Genomic DNA, 17,877 nt, shown 5'->3' with positions numbered 1-17,877 from the left:
GTGATTTTTGTACACAAGTAATCTTGAAACATTGGAGTCAACAGCAGATACATAGTTTCCAAGACTGTAGCTAGGAACAACCCTTCCATTTCAAGATTTATCTCTCACTGAGACACATCATACCCAAACTACACCTACCAGGAAATTGCTACTCAATTCATCTCTAGCTATCTATGTCATATTCAACAACTGTCTCTTTCTCACCTAAATCTTCTACAAAACTGAGTACACTGTTATGAACAAAGAACCAATGCCACATTATGGCAACAAGCCAGTGCCACTAATATCCACTCTATTGAAAACAATTGAAATGCTCATCCTGCCCAACTAACTACCATCTACAGCCCAAATCTCACTCACATCATACCTACAAATCACAAACTTCTGCGGTAAAAATAATTTTGGGTTTCAAAACACAATCTACTAATCACATACTAGTATTTATTACAAAGCCTCTCAATTCATCATTCACTTCCAAATATCGGCTTATATGCTGTTGTGCAACTGCAGTGCAAGTAAACACCCTCAAATCATCTAGAACTGAGATGCGGAAAGGGTTCACCAAGAGTTTCCAGGACAATAAATAGCGCTCTCTCTCTCTTTACACAATCGCCTAACACACTGCAAGCCATTTCAGGGCAAATGTACTTGTTTCATTATACTACGAAACGGCCAATTACATTTTCAAATTAAAAAAGCATCTACCTGATCCAACGTGATCCGCTACTCCACGCCCTTCATTCTCACAACACAACCTACCTCTTGTTAATTACATTACGTTTTACTTGTGATTATGGCTCAGCAATAGCCGAGCACTACGAAAAATACCTTATAGACTCATTTAATGTTCCCCTCCACGGAAATCTTTAGTAAAAGGCGAAAGATTTATTCGTTTTGAAGGGAAACCAGAGTGCCGATCAACGCCCTCACTTCAATACTTATGGCTGCTTCTCTATTGCTTCTCCGCGAGAACGCGGAAAATTCTTTCCGTCTTGTCTACTTCTCTACTGTCAACACACTTCCAGTGCCATGCAAGCACACACCCCAAACTAACTGTCAGCGCTGAAATACGTGTCTGCCAAATGTCGTCGATATTACTCTTTAGATAACTATTTTCATCATTTCTGTCACCATTCAAGCTGCTTCATTACCTCACCTGCCGACAGATGGCAGCACGCCCAATTCCTCTCGGCGACCCACCGTCAGAGACACAACTGCCCGCACTGCTCTGCATCTAACACTAATCTCTCTCCTCCCCACCACACTCGTTCACTGAAAAAACAGACAACTAGATAGTTCTTTGAACGCAAAACTAGGCCACATCAGACGCAACCTGTATGTAGATGTATGGTGCAAGGGAAATATCCCCCTGCTCCCACACAACTAATTAATACTAGTTGACAACAGAAATAAAATTTCTGCCGATAGTATTTGAACCAGTCTTATTCATTTGCGAATTTCATGCATTCCTTCTTGCAGATAACAGTGCCTTGCAAATCACTCAATTCATGTTTGCTAGCCAAACGTGCTCCTCCTAAATGTTCCGTACATCATGCATTAGTGCTGATTATCAAGACTGTGTTGTGTGTCAGCCTTTTATGGTCATCAATTGCACTCTTCTTGTGTTGCTCACTCATTCTTGTAACTCAAAAGTACGTCGTTGTCATCCAAGCCTAGCACTTGGAGCAGGCCAAATCAAATGGCTCGTCCCCGTGCCACTCGAGAAACTCCCACAAGGCTTTCATGACATGTCGTAATCAAAGTCCTTCCACAACCTGTAGCGACATTTCTGCAACGACGCGGGTCCCGATACCAAAAGTATGACTTATGCTTGCTTCTATTCTATATAATAAAACCACCACTCGGAAAGCGCTATTCCCTTCCCACATCCCTCAGAATGTGGTGAACGATCATCGATTACAACCAAGATGCGATGAATCTCGATCGCAAGCCTCACGCTCAGGGACAGTGCTACCACTCATCATCGTGGTTACGTCTACTCCAGCTTTGAACTAGAGAGAGTTGAAGACATACTACAGAAATGATCCTGTGAAGTATGATCTTGCTAGCAAGCTATCACCGCTCGCTACTTATGCCACGAGACCGTCAACACGCCCTACGAGAATACGACACTCTCTTCACATTTCGCGATTTACTTATCGAAGAATTTCTTAAGCTCGGACATTCTGCAAAGAACCTACTTCTACTCTTACTTGGCCGCCATGATCTCACTCAGCTATTTTGTGCGCTACCAGTGCTTCTTGTCTTCCGAAATGAGAGACCATTGCCTCACGCGAGACTGTATGTAAACACCGCTTGCACCTCCGGCCGCTAGATGGGGGCCTGGGGCACATACAGTAGCATCCTATGGCGCAAGCAGACATGCCAAATAGCCACTGAAAGACAAACACACAAGACGGCGTTCATAGGACTCTTGTGCTTTCTTTAAAGCCGCCTCTCTCTTCGAAAATTTTCACACCGCACTAGTTTATTCACCTCACCCTAACAGTGCAAACTCTTGTCGATATATCGCCACTTTCATGCATACTTCCTCTTTCGTTTCACTTTGCGTCTTACTTGATACCCGCCCAAGAGCTGCTGATATACAATACTCGCAATAAATGTGTTTCTCTCTGTATCTCTTTTCGCCTATCACGAGTATTGCTTTTCCTCACATGGCAATTATGAAAACACCCACAGCTAAACAAACACTTCCACTCAGCGCCACGTCAATACTACCAATCATACGCCAGTAATTTCACAGCTACTTGCTCCACTAATACATTTCTTATGTCTACTGTTAAACAGATGAAGAATCAAAGTATACAACAAGTCTCTATGAACATCACTGTCAGGACATTTTACAGACCTATGCATACCATGCCAATCTTTATGCTTCAACTATGATGGCCATGTGCTATGATTAAAGAAATTTCTCATAAAATAACAATTTTACAACTACTCCGACAAGTTCCTTACTAAAATGCTAGATGTTTAGCAATCCCCCCCCCCCCCCCCACAAAAATCATCTCAGAATAATCTCAAGCAGTGCTTACATCCCATGAGCACTTCTTTGCAAACAAAACCACAAAACTTTTTATACTAGCTTCCTTGTCACAGTGAACTGGAAACTAATGCTAGTGCCTCAGTTTACTAAAAAGCTTTTTTCGCTTGCAACAAATAAACTACCAACTTGAACCACTTGGATTTTCAGACACACACAGAAAACTTAATTCCACAGAAATTTAGGAGTAACAGTGGTTACCTCACATTTTCACACACACTCAAATAGCTAGTTCTGTGCACTTCACACTATGTTCTCATCGTGTTTCACCAGAGAACACAGTTATCACTATGAATGGATTCTGGTAAAAGAGCATTAAAAAAAAAAAACAGCCTGATCAAAGTGATTATCTGCACATCCTCTGCCAATATCATGTCACTCTATACCCGAGGGAAACTAGAATGCAGGGAAAGGAGCTTTGTTGTGAGCACTGTGTTGGTATTTCATCATTTACTGGCCAAAGTCTTCTCAAGCCAAGTATGCACCAGCTCTGTCTATGGCTGGGTCAATCAAGAGCCCCTATCAATTTTACTTAAAAGACAAGCAGCATCAACAACTCACAGGAGGCACTGAACATTTATACCATTATCTGCACCACCTTCCACTGATTTACTGAAGAAGAAACAGCAAAGTCTGGCCAATTTTGTACACAAGTAATCTTGAAAACATTGGAGTCAACAGCAGATACATAGTTTCCAAGACTGTAGCTAGGAACAACCCTTCCATTTCAAGATTTATCTCTCACTGAGACACATCATACCCAAACTACACCTACCAGGAAATTGCTACTCAATTCATCTCTAGCTATCTATGTCATATTCAACAACTGTCTCTTTCTCACCTAAATCTTCTACAAAACTGAGTACACTGTTATGAACAAAGAACCAATGCCACATTATGGCAACAAGCCAGTGCCACTAATATCCACTCTATTGAAAACAATTGAAATGCTCATCCTGCCCAACTAACCACCATCTACAGCCCAAATCTCACTCACATCATACCTACAAATCACAAACTTCTGCGGTAAAAATAATTTTGGGTTTCAAAACACAATCTACTAATCACATACTAGTATTTATTACAAAGCCTCTCAATTCATCATTCACTTCCAAATATCGGCTTATATGCTGTTGTGCAACTGCAGTGCAAGTAAACACCCTCAAATCATCTAGAACTGAGATGCGGAAAGGGTTCACCAAGAGTTTCCAGGACAATAAATAGCGCTCTCTCTCTCTTTACACAATCGCCTAACACACTGCAAGCCATTTCAGGGCAAATGTACTTGTTTCATTATACTACGAAACGGCCAATTACATTTTCAAATTAAAAAAGCATCTACCTGATCCAACGTGATCCGCTACTCCACGCCCTTCATTCTCACAACACAACCTACCTCTTGTTAATTACATTACGTTTTACTTGTGATTATGGCTCAGCAATAGCCGAGCACTACGAAAAATACCTTATAGACTCATTTAATGTTCCCCTCCACGGAAATCTTTAGTAAAAGGCGAAAGATTTATTCGTTTTGAAGGGAAACCAGAGTGCCGATCAACGCCCTCACTTCAATACTTATGGCTGCTTCTCTATTGCTTCTCCGCGAGAACGCGGAAAATTCTTTCCGTCTTGTCTACTTCTCTACTGTCAACACACTTCCAGTGCCATGCAAGCACACACCCCAAACTAACTGTCAGCGCTGAAATACGTGTCTGCCAAATGTCGTCGATATTACTCTTTAGATAACTATTTTCATCATTTCTGTCACCATTCAAGCTGCTTCATTACCTCACCTGCCGACAGATGGCAGCACGCCCAATTCCTCTCGGCGACCCACCGTCAGAGACACAACTGCCCGCACTGCTCTGCATCTAACACTAATCTCTCTCCTCCCCACCACACTCGTTCACTGAAAAAACAGACAACTAGATAGTTCTTTGAACGCAAAACTAGGCCACATCAGACGCAACCTGTATGTAGATGTATGGTGCAAGGGAAATATCCCCCTGCTCCCACACAACTAATTAATACTAGTTGACAACAGAAATAAAATTTCTGCCGATAGTATTTGAACCAGTCTTATTCATTTGCGAATTTCATGCATTCCTTCTTGCAGATAACAGTGCCTTGCAAATCACTCAATTCATGTTTGCTAGCCAAACGTGCTCCTCCTAAATGTTCCGTACATCATGCATTAGTGCTGATTATCAAGACTGTGTTGTGTGTCAGCCTTTTATGGTCATCAATTGCACTCTTCTTGTGTTGCTCACTCATTCTTGTAACTCAAAAGTACGTCGTTGTCATCCAAGCCTAGCACTTGGAGCAGGCCAAATCAAATGGCTCGTCCCCGTGCCACTCGAGAAACTCCCACAAGGCTTTCATGACATGTCGTAATCAAAGTCCTTCCACAACCTGTAGCGACATTTCTGCAACGACGCGGGTCCCGATACCAAAAGTATGACTTATGCTTGCTTCTATTCTATATAATAAAACCACCACTCGGAAAGCGCTATTCCCTTCCCACATCCCTCAGAATGTGGTGAACGATCATCGATTACAACCAAGATGCGATGAATCTCGATCGCAAGCCTCACGCTCAGGGACAGTGCTACCACTCATCATCGTGGTTACGTCTACTCCAGCTTTGAACTAGAGAGAGTTGAAGACATACTACAGAAATGATCCTGTGAAGTATGATCTTGCTAGCAAGCTATCACCGCTCGCTACTTATGCCACGAGACCGTCAACACGCCCTACGAGAATACTACACTCTCTTCACATTTCGCGATTTACTTATCGAAGAATTTCTTAAGCTCGGACATTCTGCAAAGAACCTACTTCTACTCTTACTTGGCCGCCATGATCTCACTCAGCTATTTTGTGCGCTACCAGTGCTTCTTGTCTTCCGAAATGAGAGACCATTGCCTCACGCGAGACTGTATGTAAACACCGCTTGCACCTCCGGCCGCTAGATGGGGGCCTGGGGCACATACAGTAGCATCCTATGGCGCAAGCAGACATGCCAAATAGCCACTGAAAGACAAACACACAAGACGGCGTTCATAGGACTCTTGTGCTTTCTTTAAAGCCGCCTCTCTCTTCGAAAATTTTCACACCGCACTAGTTTATTCACCTCACCCTAACAGTGCAAACTCTTGTCGATATATCGCCACTTTCATGCATACTTCCTCTTTCGTTTCACTTTGCGTCTTACTTGATACCCGCCCAAGAGCTGCTGATATACAATACTCGCAATAAATGTGTTTCTCTCTGTATCTCTTTTCGCCTATCACGAGTATTGCTTTTCCTCACATGGCAATTATGAAAACACCCACAGCTAAACAAACACTTCCACTCAGCGCCACGTCAATACTACCAATCATACGCCAGTAATTTCACAGCTACTTGCTCCACTAATACATTTCTTATGTCTACTGTTAAACAGATGAAGAATCAAAGTATACAACAAGTCTCTATGAACATCACTGTCAGGACATTTTACAGACCTATGCATACCATGCCAATCTTTATGCTTCAACTATGATGGCCATGTGCTATGATTAAAGAAATTTCTCATAAAATAACAATTTTACAACTACTCCGACAAGTTCCTTACTAAAATGCTAGATGTTTAGCAATCCCCCCCCCCCCCACAAAAATCATCTCAGAATAATCTCAAGCAGTGCTTACATCCCATGAGCACTTCTTTGCAAACAAAACCACAAACTACTTTTTATACTAGCTTCCTTGTCACAGTGAACTGGAAACTAATGCTAGTGCCTCAGTTTACTAAAAAGCTTTTTTCGCTTGCAACAAATAAACTACCAACTTGAACCACTTGGATTTTCAGACACACACAGAAAACTTAATTCCACAGAAATTTAGGAGTAACAGTGGTTACCTCACATTTTCACACACACTCAAATAGCTAGTTCTGTGCACTTCACACTATGTTCTCATCGTGTTTCACCAGAGAACACAGTTATCACTATGAATGGATTCTGGTAAAAGAGCATTAAAAAAAAAAAACAGCCTGATCAAAGTGATTATCTGCACATCCTCTGCCAATATCATGTCACTCTATACCCGAGGGAAACTAGAATGCAGGGAAAGGAGCTTTGTTGTGAGCACTGTGTTGGTATTTCATCATTTACTGGCCAAAGTCTTCTCAAGCCAAGTATGCACCAGCTCTGTCTATGGCTGGGTCAATCAAGAGCCCCTATCAATTTTACTTAAAAGACAAGCAGCATCAACAACTCACAGGAGGCACTGAACATTTATACCATTATCTGCACCACCTTCCACTGATTTACTGAAGAAGAAACAGCAAAGTCTGGCCAATTTTGTACACAAGTAATCTTGAAAACATTGGAGTCAACAGCAGATACATAGTTTCCAAGACTGTAGCTAGGAACAACCCTTCCATTTCAAGATTTATCTCTCACTGAGACACATCATACCCAAACTACACCTACCAGGAAATTGCTACTCAATTCATCTCTAGCTATCTATGTCATATTCAACAACTGTCTCTTTCTCACCTAAATCTTCTACAAAACTGAGTACACTGTTATGAACAAAGAACCAATGCCACATTATGGCAACAAGCCAGTGCCACTAATATCCACTCTATTGAAAACAATTGAAATGCTCATCCTGCCCAACTAACCACCATCTACAGCCCAAATCTCACTCACATCATACCTACAAATCACAAACTTCTGCGGTAAAAATAATTTTGGGTTTCAAAACACAATCTACTAATCACATACTAGTATTTATTACAAAGCCTCTCAATTCATCATTCACTTCCAAATATCGGCTTATATGCTGTTGTGCAACTGCAGTGCAAGTAAACACCCTCAAATCATCTAGAACTGAGATGCGGAAAGGGTTCACCAAGAGTTTCCAGGACAATAAATAGCGCTCTCTCTCTCTTTACACAATCGCCTAACACACTGCAAGCCATTTCAGGGCAAATGTACTTGTTTCATTATACTACGAAACGGCCAATTACATTTTCAAATTAAAAAAGCATCTACCTGATCCAACGTGATCCGCTACTCCACGCCCTTCATTCTCACAACACAACCTACCTCTTGTTAATTACATTACGTTTTACTTGTGATTATGGCTCAGCAATAGCCGAGCACTACGAAAAATACCTTATAGACTCATTTAATGTTCCCCTCCACGGAAATCTTTAGTAAAAGGCGAAAGATTTATTCGTTTTGAAGGGAAACCAGAGTGCCGATCAACGCCCTCACTTCAATACTTATGGCTGCTTCTCTATTGCTTCTCCGCGAGAACGCGGAAAATTCTTTCCGTCTTGTCTACTTCTCTACTGTCAACACACTTCCAGTGCCATGCAAGCACACACCCCAAACTAACTGTCAGCGCTGAAATACGTGTCTGCCAAATGTCGTCGATATTACTCTTTAGATAACTATTTTCATCATTTCTGTCACCATTCAAGCTGCTTCATTACCTCACCTGCCGACAGATGGCAGCACGCCCAATTCCTCTCGGCGACCCACCGTCAGAGACACAACTGCCCGCACTGCTCTGCATCTAACACTAATCTCTCTCCTCCCCACCACACTCGTTCACTGAAAAAACAGACAACTAGATAGTTCTTTGAACGCAAAACTAGGCCACATCAGACGCAACCTGTATGTAGATGTATGGTGCAAGGGAAATATCCCCCTGCTCCCACACAACTAATTAATACTAGTTGACAACAGAAATAAAATTTCTGCCGATAGTATTTGAACCAGTCTTATTCATTTGCGAATTTCATGCATTCCTTCTTGCAGATAACAGTGCCTTGCAAATCACTCAATTCATGTTTGCTAGCCAAACGTGCTCCTCCTAAATGTTCCGTACATCATGCATTAGTGCTGATTATCAAGACTGTGTTGTGTGTCAGCCTTTTATGGTCATCAATTGCACTCTTCTTGTGTTGCTCACTCATTCTTGTAACTCAAAAGTACGTCGTTGTCATCCAAGCCTAGCACTTGGAGCAGGCCAAATCAAATGGCTCGTCCCCGTGCCACTCGAGAAACTCCCACAAGGCTTTCATGACATGTCGTAATCAAAGTCCTTCCACAACCTGTAGCGACATTTCTGCAACGACGCGGGTCCCGATACCAAAAGTATGACTTATGCTTGCTTCTATTCTATATAATAAAACCACCACTCGGAAAGCGCTATTCCCTTCCCACATCCCTCAGAATGTGGTGAACGATCATCGATTACAACCAAGATGCGATGAATCTCGATCGCAAGCCTCACGCTCAGGGACAGTGCTACCACTCATCATCGTGGTTACGTCTACTCCAGCTTTGAACTAGAGAGAGTTGAAGACATACTACAGAAATGATCCTGTGAAGTATGATCTTGCTAGCAAGCTATTTTTTTTTTTTTTTTTTACTTTATTGTCATTTTAATGCCTATACAATAAGCAGGCTGGCAGCAGCACACTACGCTGCTCTTCAGCCAAATGAGACATAAGCACAAAAAAACAGGAGGAAAACAGAAAAGTCACAAAATGGTGGGCGATAAAATAGGAGACACAGAGAGACAAACACGGAGCCGTTCACACTTGACGATAAACCACACTGCAAACTGTTGAGACGACGCACAGACACTGAAGAAGACGATGGCACTGGTGAACAACGGAGCGTGACGGGAAACACTGAACACGAAACACGACGGCACACACAAGACACTGATGGCGGCGATCTCCGGCGCGCGAAAGTCCACGTAGCGTGTGCGAGTCCGGGGACCTGCCAAGAGTGGAACAGGGGGGAGGTGGGGGGAGAGGGGAGAATAGGATGCCAACGGCGGGGGAGACGGGGGAAAGAGGGAGAGGGACAGGGGAGGGGGGGGCCCGGGGGAGAAGGGGAGAGAAAAGGAGGAGGGAGGGAAAAAGGGAGAGAAGGGAGGGAGGGTGCCCGGAGGAGCAAGCACGGGAGGAGGGCGGGAGGATCAAAGTTGGTAGGAGGGGTAGATGGAGGGGAGGAGGGCATCATCAGGGAGGGGGAGCTGGCGGAAGCCACCTTGGGAGAGGGTAAGGAGGGTGGAGAGATGGAGACCGGGTGGGACATGAGAGTACAGGCGCGGCAGCGGGCGGGGGTGGGAGAGGATCGGGGAGACGAGCGGGTGGGGAGGATCGAGTTTACGGGAGGTGTAGAGGATTCGTATCCTTTCGAGGAAGAGGAGGAGGTGAGGGAAGGGGATAAGATCATACAGGATCCGCGTGGGGGAGGGGAGACGGATGCGATAGGCAAGGCGGAGAGCATGGCGTTCAAGGATTTGGAGGGATTTATAAAAGGAAGGGGGGGCGGAGATCCAGGCGGGATGGGCGTAACAGAGGATAGGGCGGATGAGGGACTTATAAGTGTGTAGGATGGTGGAGGGGTCCAGACCCCACGTACGGCCGGAAAGGAGCTTGAGGAGACGGAGTCGAGAACGTGCCTTGGCTTGGATTGTCTGGAGATGGGGAGTCCAGGAGAGGCGACGGTCGAGGGTGACGCCAAGGTACTTAAGGGTGGGGGTGAGAGCGATGGGACGGCCATAAACGGTGAGATAGAAATCAAGGAGGCGGAAGGAAGGGGTGGTTTTGCCTACAATGATCGCCTGGGTTTTGGAAGGATTGACCGTGAGCAACCACTGGTTGCACCAAGCGGTGAACCGGTCAAGATGGGATTGGAGAAGGTGTTGGGAGCGTTGCAGGGTGGGGGCAAGGGCAAGGAAGGCGGTGTCATCGGCAAACTGGAGAAGGTGGACGGGGGGTGGCGGCGGCGGCATGTCCGCCGTGTACAACAAGTACAGAAGGGGGGAGAGGACGGAGCCTTGGGGCACACCGGCGGAGGGGAAAAAGGTGTAGGAATCGGAGTTATGGATGGTGACATAGGAAGGACGGCGGGAGAGAAAGGAACCGATCAGACGAACGTAGTTAATGGGAAGGGCGAAGGTTTGGAGCTTGAAGAGGAGACCGGAGTGCCATACGCGGTCATAGGCGCGTTCGAGGTCAAGAGAGAGGAAGATGGCGGAGCGACGGGAATTGAGCTGTTCGGAAAGGAGATGAGTGAGGTGAAGGAGAAGATCGTCGGAAGAGAAGGACGGCCGAAAGCCACACTGGGTAACGGGGAGGAGGCGGTGCTGGCGGAGATGCTGGTGGATGCGGCGGGTGAGGATAGATTCCAGGACCTTGCTGAAGACCGAGGTAAGGCTGATGGGACGGTAGGAGGAGACGGCGGACGGCGGTTTGCCAGGTTTGAGGAACATGAGGATACGAGAGGTTTTCCACAGGTCGGGGTAGTAACCAGTGGACAGGACTACATTGTAGAGCCTGGCCAGGGTGGAGAGGAAAGAGACAGGAGCTTCACGAAGGTGACGGTAGGTGACACGATCGTGACCAGGAGCGGTGTTGCGTTTGGTGCGGAGTGTAGTAATGAGATCCTGTGTAGTGATGGGGGCGTTAAGTTCCGTGTGTGGAATGTTGTCCAAGTACTGGAAACCAGGAGCGAGGGGAGGGACAGAGGTGTCAGTTCGATCGCGGATATCTGGGAAGAGGGAGTAATCGAACCGGGGATCATCAGGGATGGAAAACACATCGGACAGGTAGGAGGCAAAGTGGTTGGCCTTACTAAGGGCGTCAGGGAAGGGGTGGTCATCGTGGAGAAGAGGATAGTAGGGAGAGGGCTTAGTTCCGGTAAGGCGACGGAAGGCGGTCCAGAACTTGGACGAGTTGATGGGGAGGGTAGCATTTAAACGGGTGCATGTCTGTCGCCAGTCCCGGCGTTTCTTAGCCGCGAGCAAATTTCGAATGTGTCGCTGTAGTTGCCGGTGGCGTCGTAGGGTGTCCGGGTCACGCGTGCGGAGGAAGGCACGGTAGAGACGACGGGATTCACGGAGGAGGAGGACGGCCTGTGGTGGTAAGGTAGGACGGTGGGGGTGGATGGCAACAGTAGGGACGTGGGCCTCCACGGCCTCAGACAAGGTCTGCTGGAGAAAGGAGGCGGCATGGGAGACATCATCGGGATGGCGGTAGGCGAGAGGGTGGCTGTCGACCTGAGTGGAGAGGGTATCCCGGTAGGCATCCCAGTTGGCACGGGAATAGTCATGGATGTACTTAGGGGGAGGGTCATGACGAGGGTCAGGGCGGGGGCGACGACCGTCTGAAACGGTGAGGAGGACAGGGAGATGGTCACTACCAATAGGCTCCAGGACATCCACCGTAATGCGACCAAGGAGGTTGGGGGAGGAAAGAATAACATCGGGAGTGGAATTGGATTCGGGGCGGGTGTGCTGGGGGATGGGGACGAGGTCGCCTTGAAGGGAGGAGAGGAACCGATGCCACCGCCGTAACTGGGCAGCGGAGCGACTATGGATGTTGAGGTCGGCGGCGATCACATAGGAGGAGAAGGTACGGTCGATGTGGGAGAGGAAGTCGAAAGGAAGAGGGGCGTTGGGGCGGACATAGATGGTGGCACAGGTAACGGTAAGGCCGGGGAAGAAGAGACTAAGGATCAGGTGCTCGGTGGGGTCGGGAAGGAGAGGTTGGAGCCGAACGGGGATCTGGCGGTGGTGGCCAATGGCAACTCCGCCACGCGCAACTGGGAGGGGATTATCGGAGCGGTGGAGGAGATAGGGGGAGGTGTGGATGGAGTGGTGGGGTTGGAGGAAGGTTTCATTGAGGAGGAAGGCATCCACACGGTGGGTAGCAAGGGTGTGCAGGAAGAAGTTCTTGTTGGCGGGAAGGGAGCGGATATTGTTGAAAAGGATACGATGCTGTCGCGCCATGATAAGGATTTAGACGAGGGTGTCAAGGCGGGAGAAGGTGAAATGGGCCTGGTTATTGGAATAGGTGGCGTACATTTTAAGGTGGAATATGGAACGGGCGGCGAGGGAGATCTGTTGGAGGGTGTGGGGGCGCTGAAAGGGATGGACGTTTTGGAGGACAATGGTGAGGAACCTGATGATGTCCTCAGCAGTGGGGGGGGGACGAAGGGAATTGCCAGGAGGGGTGGGGGCGTCCAGGGGACGGACAGGGACGGTGAGTTCAGGGGTGGTGGGAGGGGGCCGGGCTTTACACTTTTGGGAGTAGGTAGGGTGGGGGAGGCTGCAGGTATTACAGGAGGGAGGGGATTGGAGGTTGGGGCACTGCCGGAGGAAGTGCGCTTGGCGACAATGCGGGCATGTGGGGGCCTCGCGGCACTCGGCTGTCGTGTGTGCATTGTAGCGCAGACATCTCTGGCAGCGCAGGGATTGAGGGGGGGAACGGGAGGGGTCGACTTTGTACCGCTGATTGAAGAGGAGGGCACCCTCCTTCAGGAGACGGTCAATGGAGGGGGCGTCCTCAGAGAACACCCGCATAAGGCGGGTGGGGCCGGTCGCGTTAAAAATGCGGCGGACTGCCCGCACCTCCAGGGTGGGATGGGCCTTCAGCTCCGCCAACACCTCCTCCTCCGTGATCAACGGGCTAAGCCGAGTGATCACGGCGGTGAGGGTCGGCGGGCGACGCGGGGGTTGGGGTTGGCGGGTAGGAGATGGGGAGGGAGCAGGGGTGAGGGAGGCGTTAGGGCCAAAACGGGTGATGGGGAGGCGGGAGAGGATGTCAGTATGGAGGGTGGGGCTGGGGGAGGAGATAAGAACGGAATCCCGTCTGGGAGTAAGGAGAGAGATGGGGGCGCCAGGGAAATGTTGGCGGAGGAGGAGGGAGAGATTCCGGGCCTCGAGGAATGAAGGATCGGGACGGGACAGGAGATATTTGTAGAGACCGGGTGGGGAGGAGGAGGAGGAGGAGGGAGCGGGGCCTGGTGGGGAGACGTACATGGCATTTTGGGGTGGGGATGGGGGGCGGGGTGGAGCCTTTTTAGGAGTAGAGGAAGTGGAGGCGCCACTAGGGCGTTTGACAGCGGCAGATGGGCGGGTGGTGACAGGAGGGACGGGAACGATGGGGAGGTGGTGGGAAGGGACAGGTCCCGGCACGGACGCAGCAGTCGGCGCCGGAGGAAGTGACTGTGACGGTGCAGGCGAATGTGGCAGTGATGGCGATGGCGACGACGATGATGACGGCGGTGGCGATGGCGATGGCGACGGGGAGAGCTGGGCGTGGGCAGTGGCCCGACGGGCCACCACCCGAGCCGGAGCTGCAGTGACAGGCTGGGGGAGTGGGGGGAAGGGATCAGAACGAGAGGAGGAAGCGGGAGAGGGGGCGACAAAGAGCGAGGGCGAAGGGATAGAGAGGAGGGGAGGGATGGAAGGAGGGGGGTGGGACTGGGCACACCAAGTGATTGTGGTGGAGGCGGCGGATGGGGACGTATACACGATGGCGGTGGTGGTAGTAGTGACGGTGGTGGTGGGGGCGGACATGACGACAAGAAGAAGAAGAAGAAGAAAGAAAAAACACAGCACTAAAAGGACAGGACACACACTGGGGGACGGCGGACGGACGGCGGACGGTGACGGCGGCGGCGACGGCGGCGGCGAGAGGCAGGGACGCTGCTGCCGCGGACGGGGCCGGGGGGGGCGGCGGCTGCTGCTGCTGCTGCTGCTGCTGCTGCTGCTGGCTGGACTGCTGCTGGCTGGACTGCTGCTGCTGCCACCGGAGGGCAGGCTGGCTAGCTGGCTGGCTGGCTGGCCGGCTGGCTGGCTGGCTGGCTGGCTGACCACTGCTGCAGGCCGGGACCGCGAACTGCTGCTGGCTGGCTGGCTGGCTCCTGAAACCCCTAACACTTCGATTAGCGCGAAGGTGCACTATCGAAGGGCGGCAACCTTTCGGTGTACCGCCGGAGATGCTAGCAAGCTATCACCGCTCGCTACTTATGCCACGAGACCGTCAACACGCCCTACGAGAATACTACACTCTCTTCACATTTCGCGATTTACTTATCGAAGAATTTCTTAAGCTCGGACATTCTGCAAAGAACCTACTTCTACTCTTACTTGGCCGCCATGATCTCACTCAGCTATTTTGTGCGCTACCAGTGCTTCTTGTCTTCCGAAATGAGAGACCATTGCCTCACGCGAGACTGTATGTAAACACCGCTTGCACCTCCGGCCGCTAGATGGGGGCCTGGGGCACATACAGTAGCATCCTATGGCGCAAGCAGACATGCCAAATAGCCACTGAAAGACAAACACACAAGACGGCGTTCATAGGACTCTTGTGCTTTCTTTAAAGCCGCCTCTCTCTTCGAAAATTTTCGCACCGCACTAGTTTATTCACCTCACCCTAACAGTGCAAACTCTTGTCGATATATCGCCACTTTCATGCATACTTCCTCTTTCGTTTCACTTTGCGTCTTACTTGATACCCGCCCAAGAGCTGCTGATATACAATACTCGCAATAAATGTGTTTCTCTCTGTATCTCTTTTCGCCTATCACGAGTATTGCTTTTCCTCACATGGCAATTATGAAAACACCCACAGCTAAACAAACACTTCCACTCAGCGCCACGTCAATACTACCAATCATACGCCAGTAATTTCACAGCTACTTGCTCCACTAATACATTTCTTATGTCTACTGTTAAACAGATGAAGAATCAAAGTATACAACAAGTCTCTATGAACATCACTGTCAGGACATTTTACAGACCTACGCATACCATGCCAATCTTTATGCTTCAACTATGATGGCCATGTGCTATGATTAAAGAAATTTCTCATAAAATAACAATTTTACAACTACTCCGACAAGTTCCTTACTAAAATGCTAGATGTTTAGCAATCCCCCCCCCCCCCCACAAAAATCATCTCAGAATAATCTCAAGCAGTGCTTACATCCCATGAGCACTTCTTTGCAAACAAAACCACAAACTACTTTTTATACTAGCTTCCTTGTCACAGTGAACTGGAAACTAATGCTAGTGCCTCAGTTTACTAAAAAGCTTTTTTCGCTTGCAACAAATAAACTACCAACTTGAACCACTTGGATTTTCAGACACACACAGAAAACTTAATTCCACAGAAATTTAGGAGTAACAGTGGTTACCTCACATTTTCACACACACTCAAATAGCTAGTTCTGTGCACTTCACACTATGTTCTCATCGTGTTTCACCAGAGAACACAGTTATCACTATGAATGGATTCTGGTAAAAGAGCATTAAAAAAAAAAAAAACAGCCTGATCAAAGTGATTATCTGCACATCCTCTGCCAATATCATGTCACTCTATACCCGAGGGAAACTAGAATGCAGGGAAAGGAGCTTTGTTGTGAGCACTGTGTTGGTATTTCATCATTTACTGGCCAAAGTCTTCTCAAGCCAAGTATGCACCAGCTCTGTCTATGGCTGGGTCAATCAAGAGCCCCTATCAATTTTACTTAAAAGACAAGCAGCATCAACAACTCACAGGAGGCACTGAACATTTATACCATTATCTGCACCACCTTCCACTGATTTACTGAAGAAGAAACAGCAAAGTCTGGCCAATTTTGTACACAAGTAATCTTGAAAACATTGGAGTCAACAGCAGATACATAGTTTCCAAGACTGTAGCTAGGAACAACCCTTCCATTTCAAGATTTATCTCTCACTGAGACACATCATACCCAAACTACACCTACCAGGAAATTGCTACTCAATTCATCTCTAGCTATCTATGTCATATTCAACAACTGTCTCTTTCTCACCTAAATCTTCTACAAAACTGAGTACACTGTTATGAACAAAGAACCAATGCCACATTATGGCAACAAGCCAGTGCCACTAATATCCACTCTATTGAAAACAATTGAAATGCTCATCCTGCCCAACTAATCACCATCTACAGCCCAAATCTCACTCACATCATACCTACAAATCACAAACTTCTGCGGTAAAAATAATTTTGGGTTTCAAAACACAATCTACTAATCACATACTAGTATTTATTACAAAGCCTCTCAATTCATCATTCACTTCCAAATATCGGCTTATATGCTGTTGTGCAACTGCAGTGCAAGTAAACACCCTCAAATCATCTAGAACTGAGATGCGGAAAGGGTTCACCAAGAGTTTCCAGGACAATAAATAGCGCTCTCTCTCTCTTTACACAATCGCCTAACACACTGCAAGCCATTTCAGGGCAAATGTATTTGTTTCATTATACTACGAAACGGCCAATTACATTTTCAAATTAAAAAAGCATCTACCTGATCCAACGTGATCCGCTACTCCACGCCCTTCATTCTCACAACACAACCTACCTCTTGTTAATTACATTACGTTTTACTTGTGATTATGGCTCAGCAATAGCCGAGCACTACGAAAAATACCTTATAGACTCATTTAATGTTCCCCTCCACGGAAATCTTTAGTAAAAGGCGAAAGATTTATTCGTTTTGAAGGGAAACCAGAGTGCCGATCAACGCCCTCACTTCAATACTTATGGCTGCTTCTCTATTGCTTCTCCGCGAGAACGCGGAAAATTCTTTCCGTCTTGTCTACTTCTCTACTGTCAACACACTTCCAGTGCCATGCAAGCACACACCCCAAACTAACTGTCAGCGCTGAAATACGTGTCTGCCAAATGTCGTCGATATTACTCTTTAGATAACTATTTTCATCATTTCTGTCACCATTCAAGCTGCTTCATTACCTCACCTGCCGACAGATGGCAGCACGCCCAATTCCTCTCGGCGACCCACCGTCAGAGACACAACTGCCCGCACTGCTCTGCATCTAACACTAATCTCTCTCCTCCCCACCACACTCGTTCACTGAAAAAACAGACAACTAGATAGTTCTTTGAACGCAAAACTAGGCCACATCAGACGCAACCTGTATGTAGATGTATGGTGCAAGGGAAATATCCC

The 17,877-nt window shown here is 47.6% G+C and overlaps 7 non-coding genes across 7 annotated transcripts; all 7 read right to left on the bottom strand.

The window, feature by feature from the left end:
* Positions 1-795: 795 nt before the first annotated feature.
* Positions 796-914, bottom strand: LOC126123103 (U5 spliceosomal RNA). Its single transcript, XR_007526214.1, has one exon. It is a non-coding gene; the product is annotated as a U5 spliceosomal RNA (small nuclear RNA).
* A 943-nt stretch (positions 915-1,857) lies between these two features.
* Positions 1,858-2,064, bottom strand: LOC126123227 (small nucleolar RNA U3). The gene has a single exon (XR_007526326.1). It is a non-coding gene; the product is annotated as a small nucleolar RNA U3 (small nucleolar RNA).
* Positions 2,065-4,496: 2,432 nt separating this feature from the next.
* On the bottom strand, positions 4,497-4,615 carry LOC126123102 (U5 spliceosomal RNA). The gene has a single exon (XR_007526213.1). It is a non-coding gene; the product is annotated as a U5 spliceosomal RNA (small nuclear RNA).
* Positions 4,616-5,558: 943 nt separating this feature from the next.
* On the bottom strand, positions 5,559-5,765 carry LOC126123226 (small nucleolar RNA U3). Its single transcript, XR_007526325.1, has one exon. It is a non-coding gene; the product is annotated as a small nucleolar RNA U3 (small nucleolar RNA).
* A 2,431-nt stretch (positions 5,766-8,196) lies between these two features.
* Positions 8,197-8,315, bottom strand: LOC126123100 (U5 spliceosomal RNA). The gene has a single exon (XR_007526211.1). It is a non-coding gene; the product is annotated as a U5 spliceosomal RNA (small nuclear RNA).
* Positions 8,316-9,258: 943 nt separating this feature from the next.
* LOC126123225 (small nucleolar RNA U3) lies at positions 9,259-9,465 on the bottom strand. Its single transcript, XR_007526324.1, has one exon. It is a non-coding gene; the product is annotated as a small nucleolar RNA U3 (small nucleolar RNA).
* Positions 9,466-17,304: 7,839 nt separating this feature from the next.
* On the bottom strand, positions 17,305-17,423 carry LOC126123099 (U5 spliceosomal RNA). The gene has a single exon (XR_007526210.1). It is a non-coding gene; the product is annotated as a U5 spliceosomal RNA (small nuclear RNA).
* Between the last annotated feature and the right edge of the window lie 454 nt (positions 17,424-17,877).

The sequence above is a fragment of the Schistocerca cancellata genome, unplaced genomic scaffold (assembly GCF_023864275.1).
Source record: "Schistocerca cancellata isolate TAMUIC-IGC-003103 unplaced genomic scaffold, iqSchCanc2.1 HiC_scaffold_417, whole genome shotgun sequence".
Lineage (NCBI taxonomy): Eukaryota > Metazoa > Arthropoda > Insecta > Orthoptera > Acrididae > Schistocerca > Schistocerca cancellata.
Note: the sequence above shows the minus strand (reverse complement) of the source record. Positions and strands in the feature narration are given on the sequence as shown.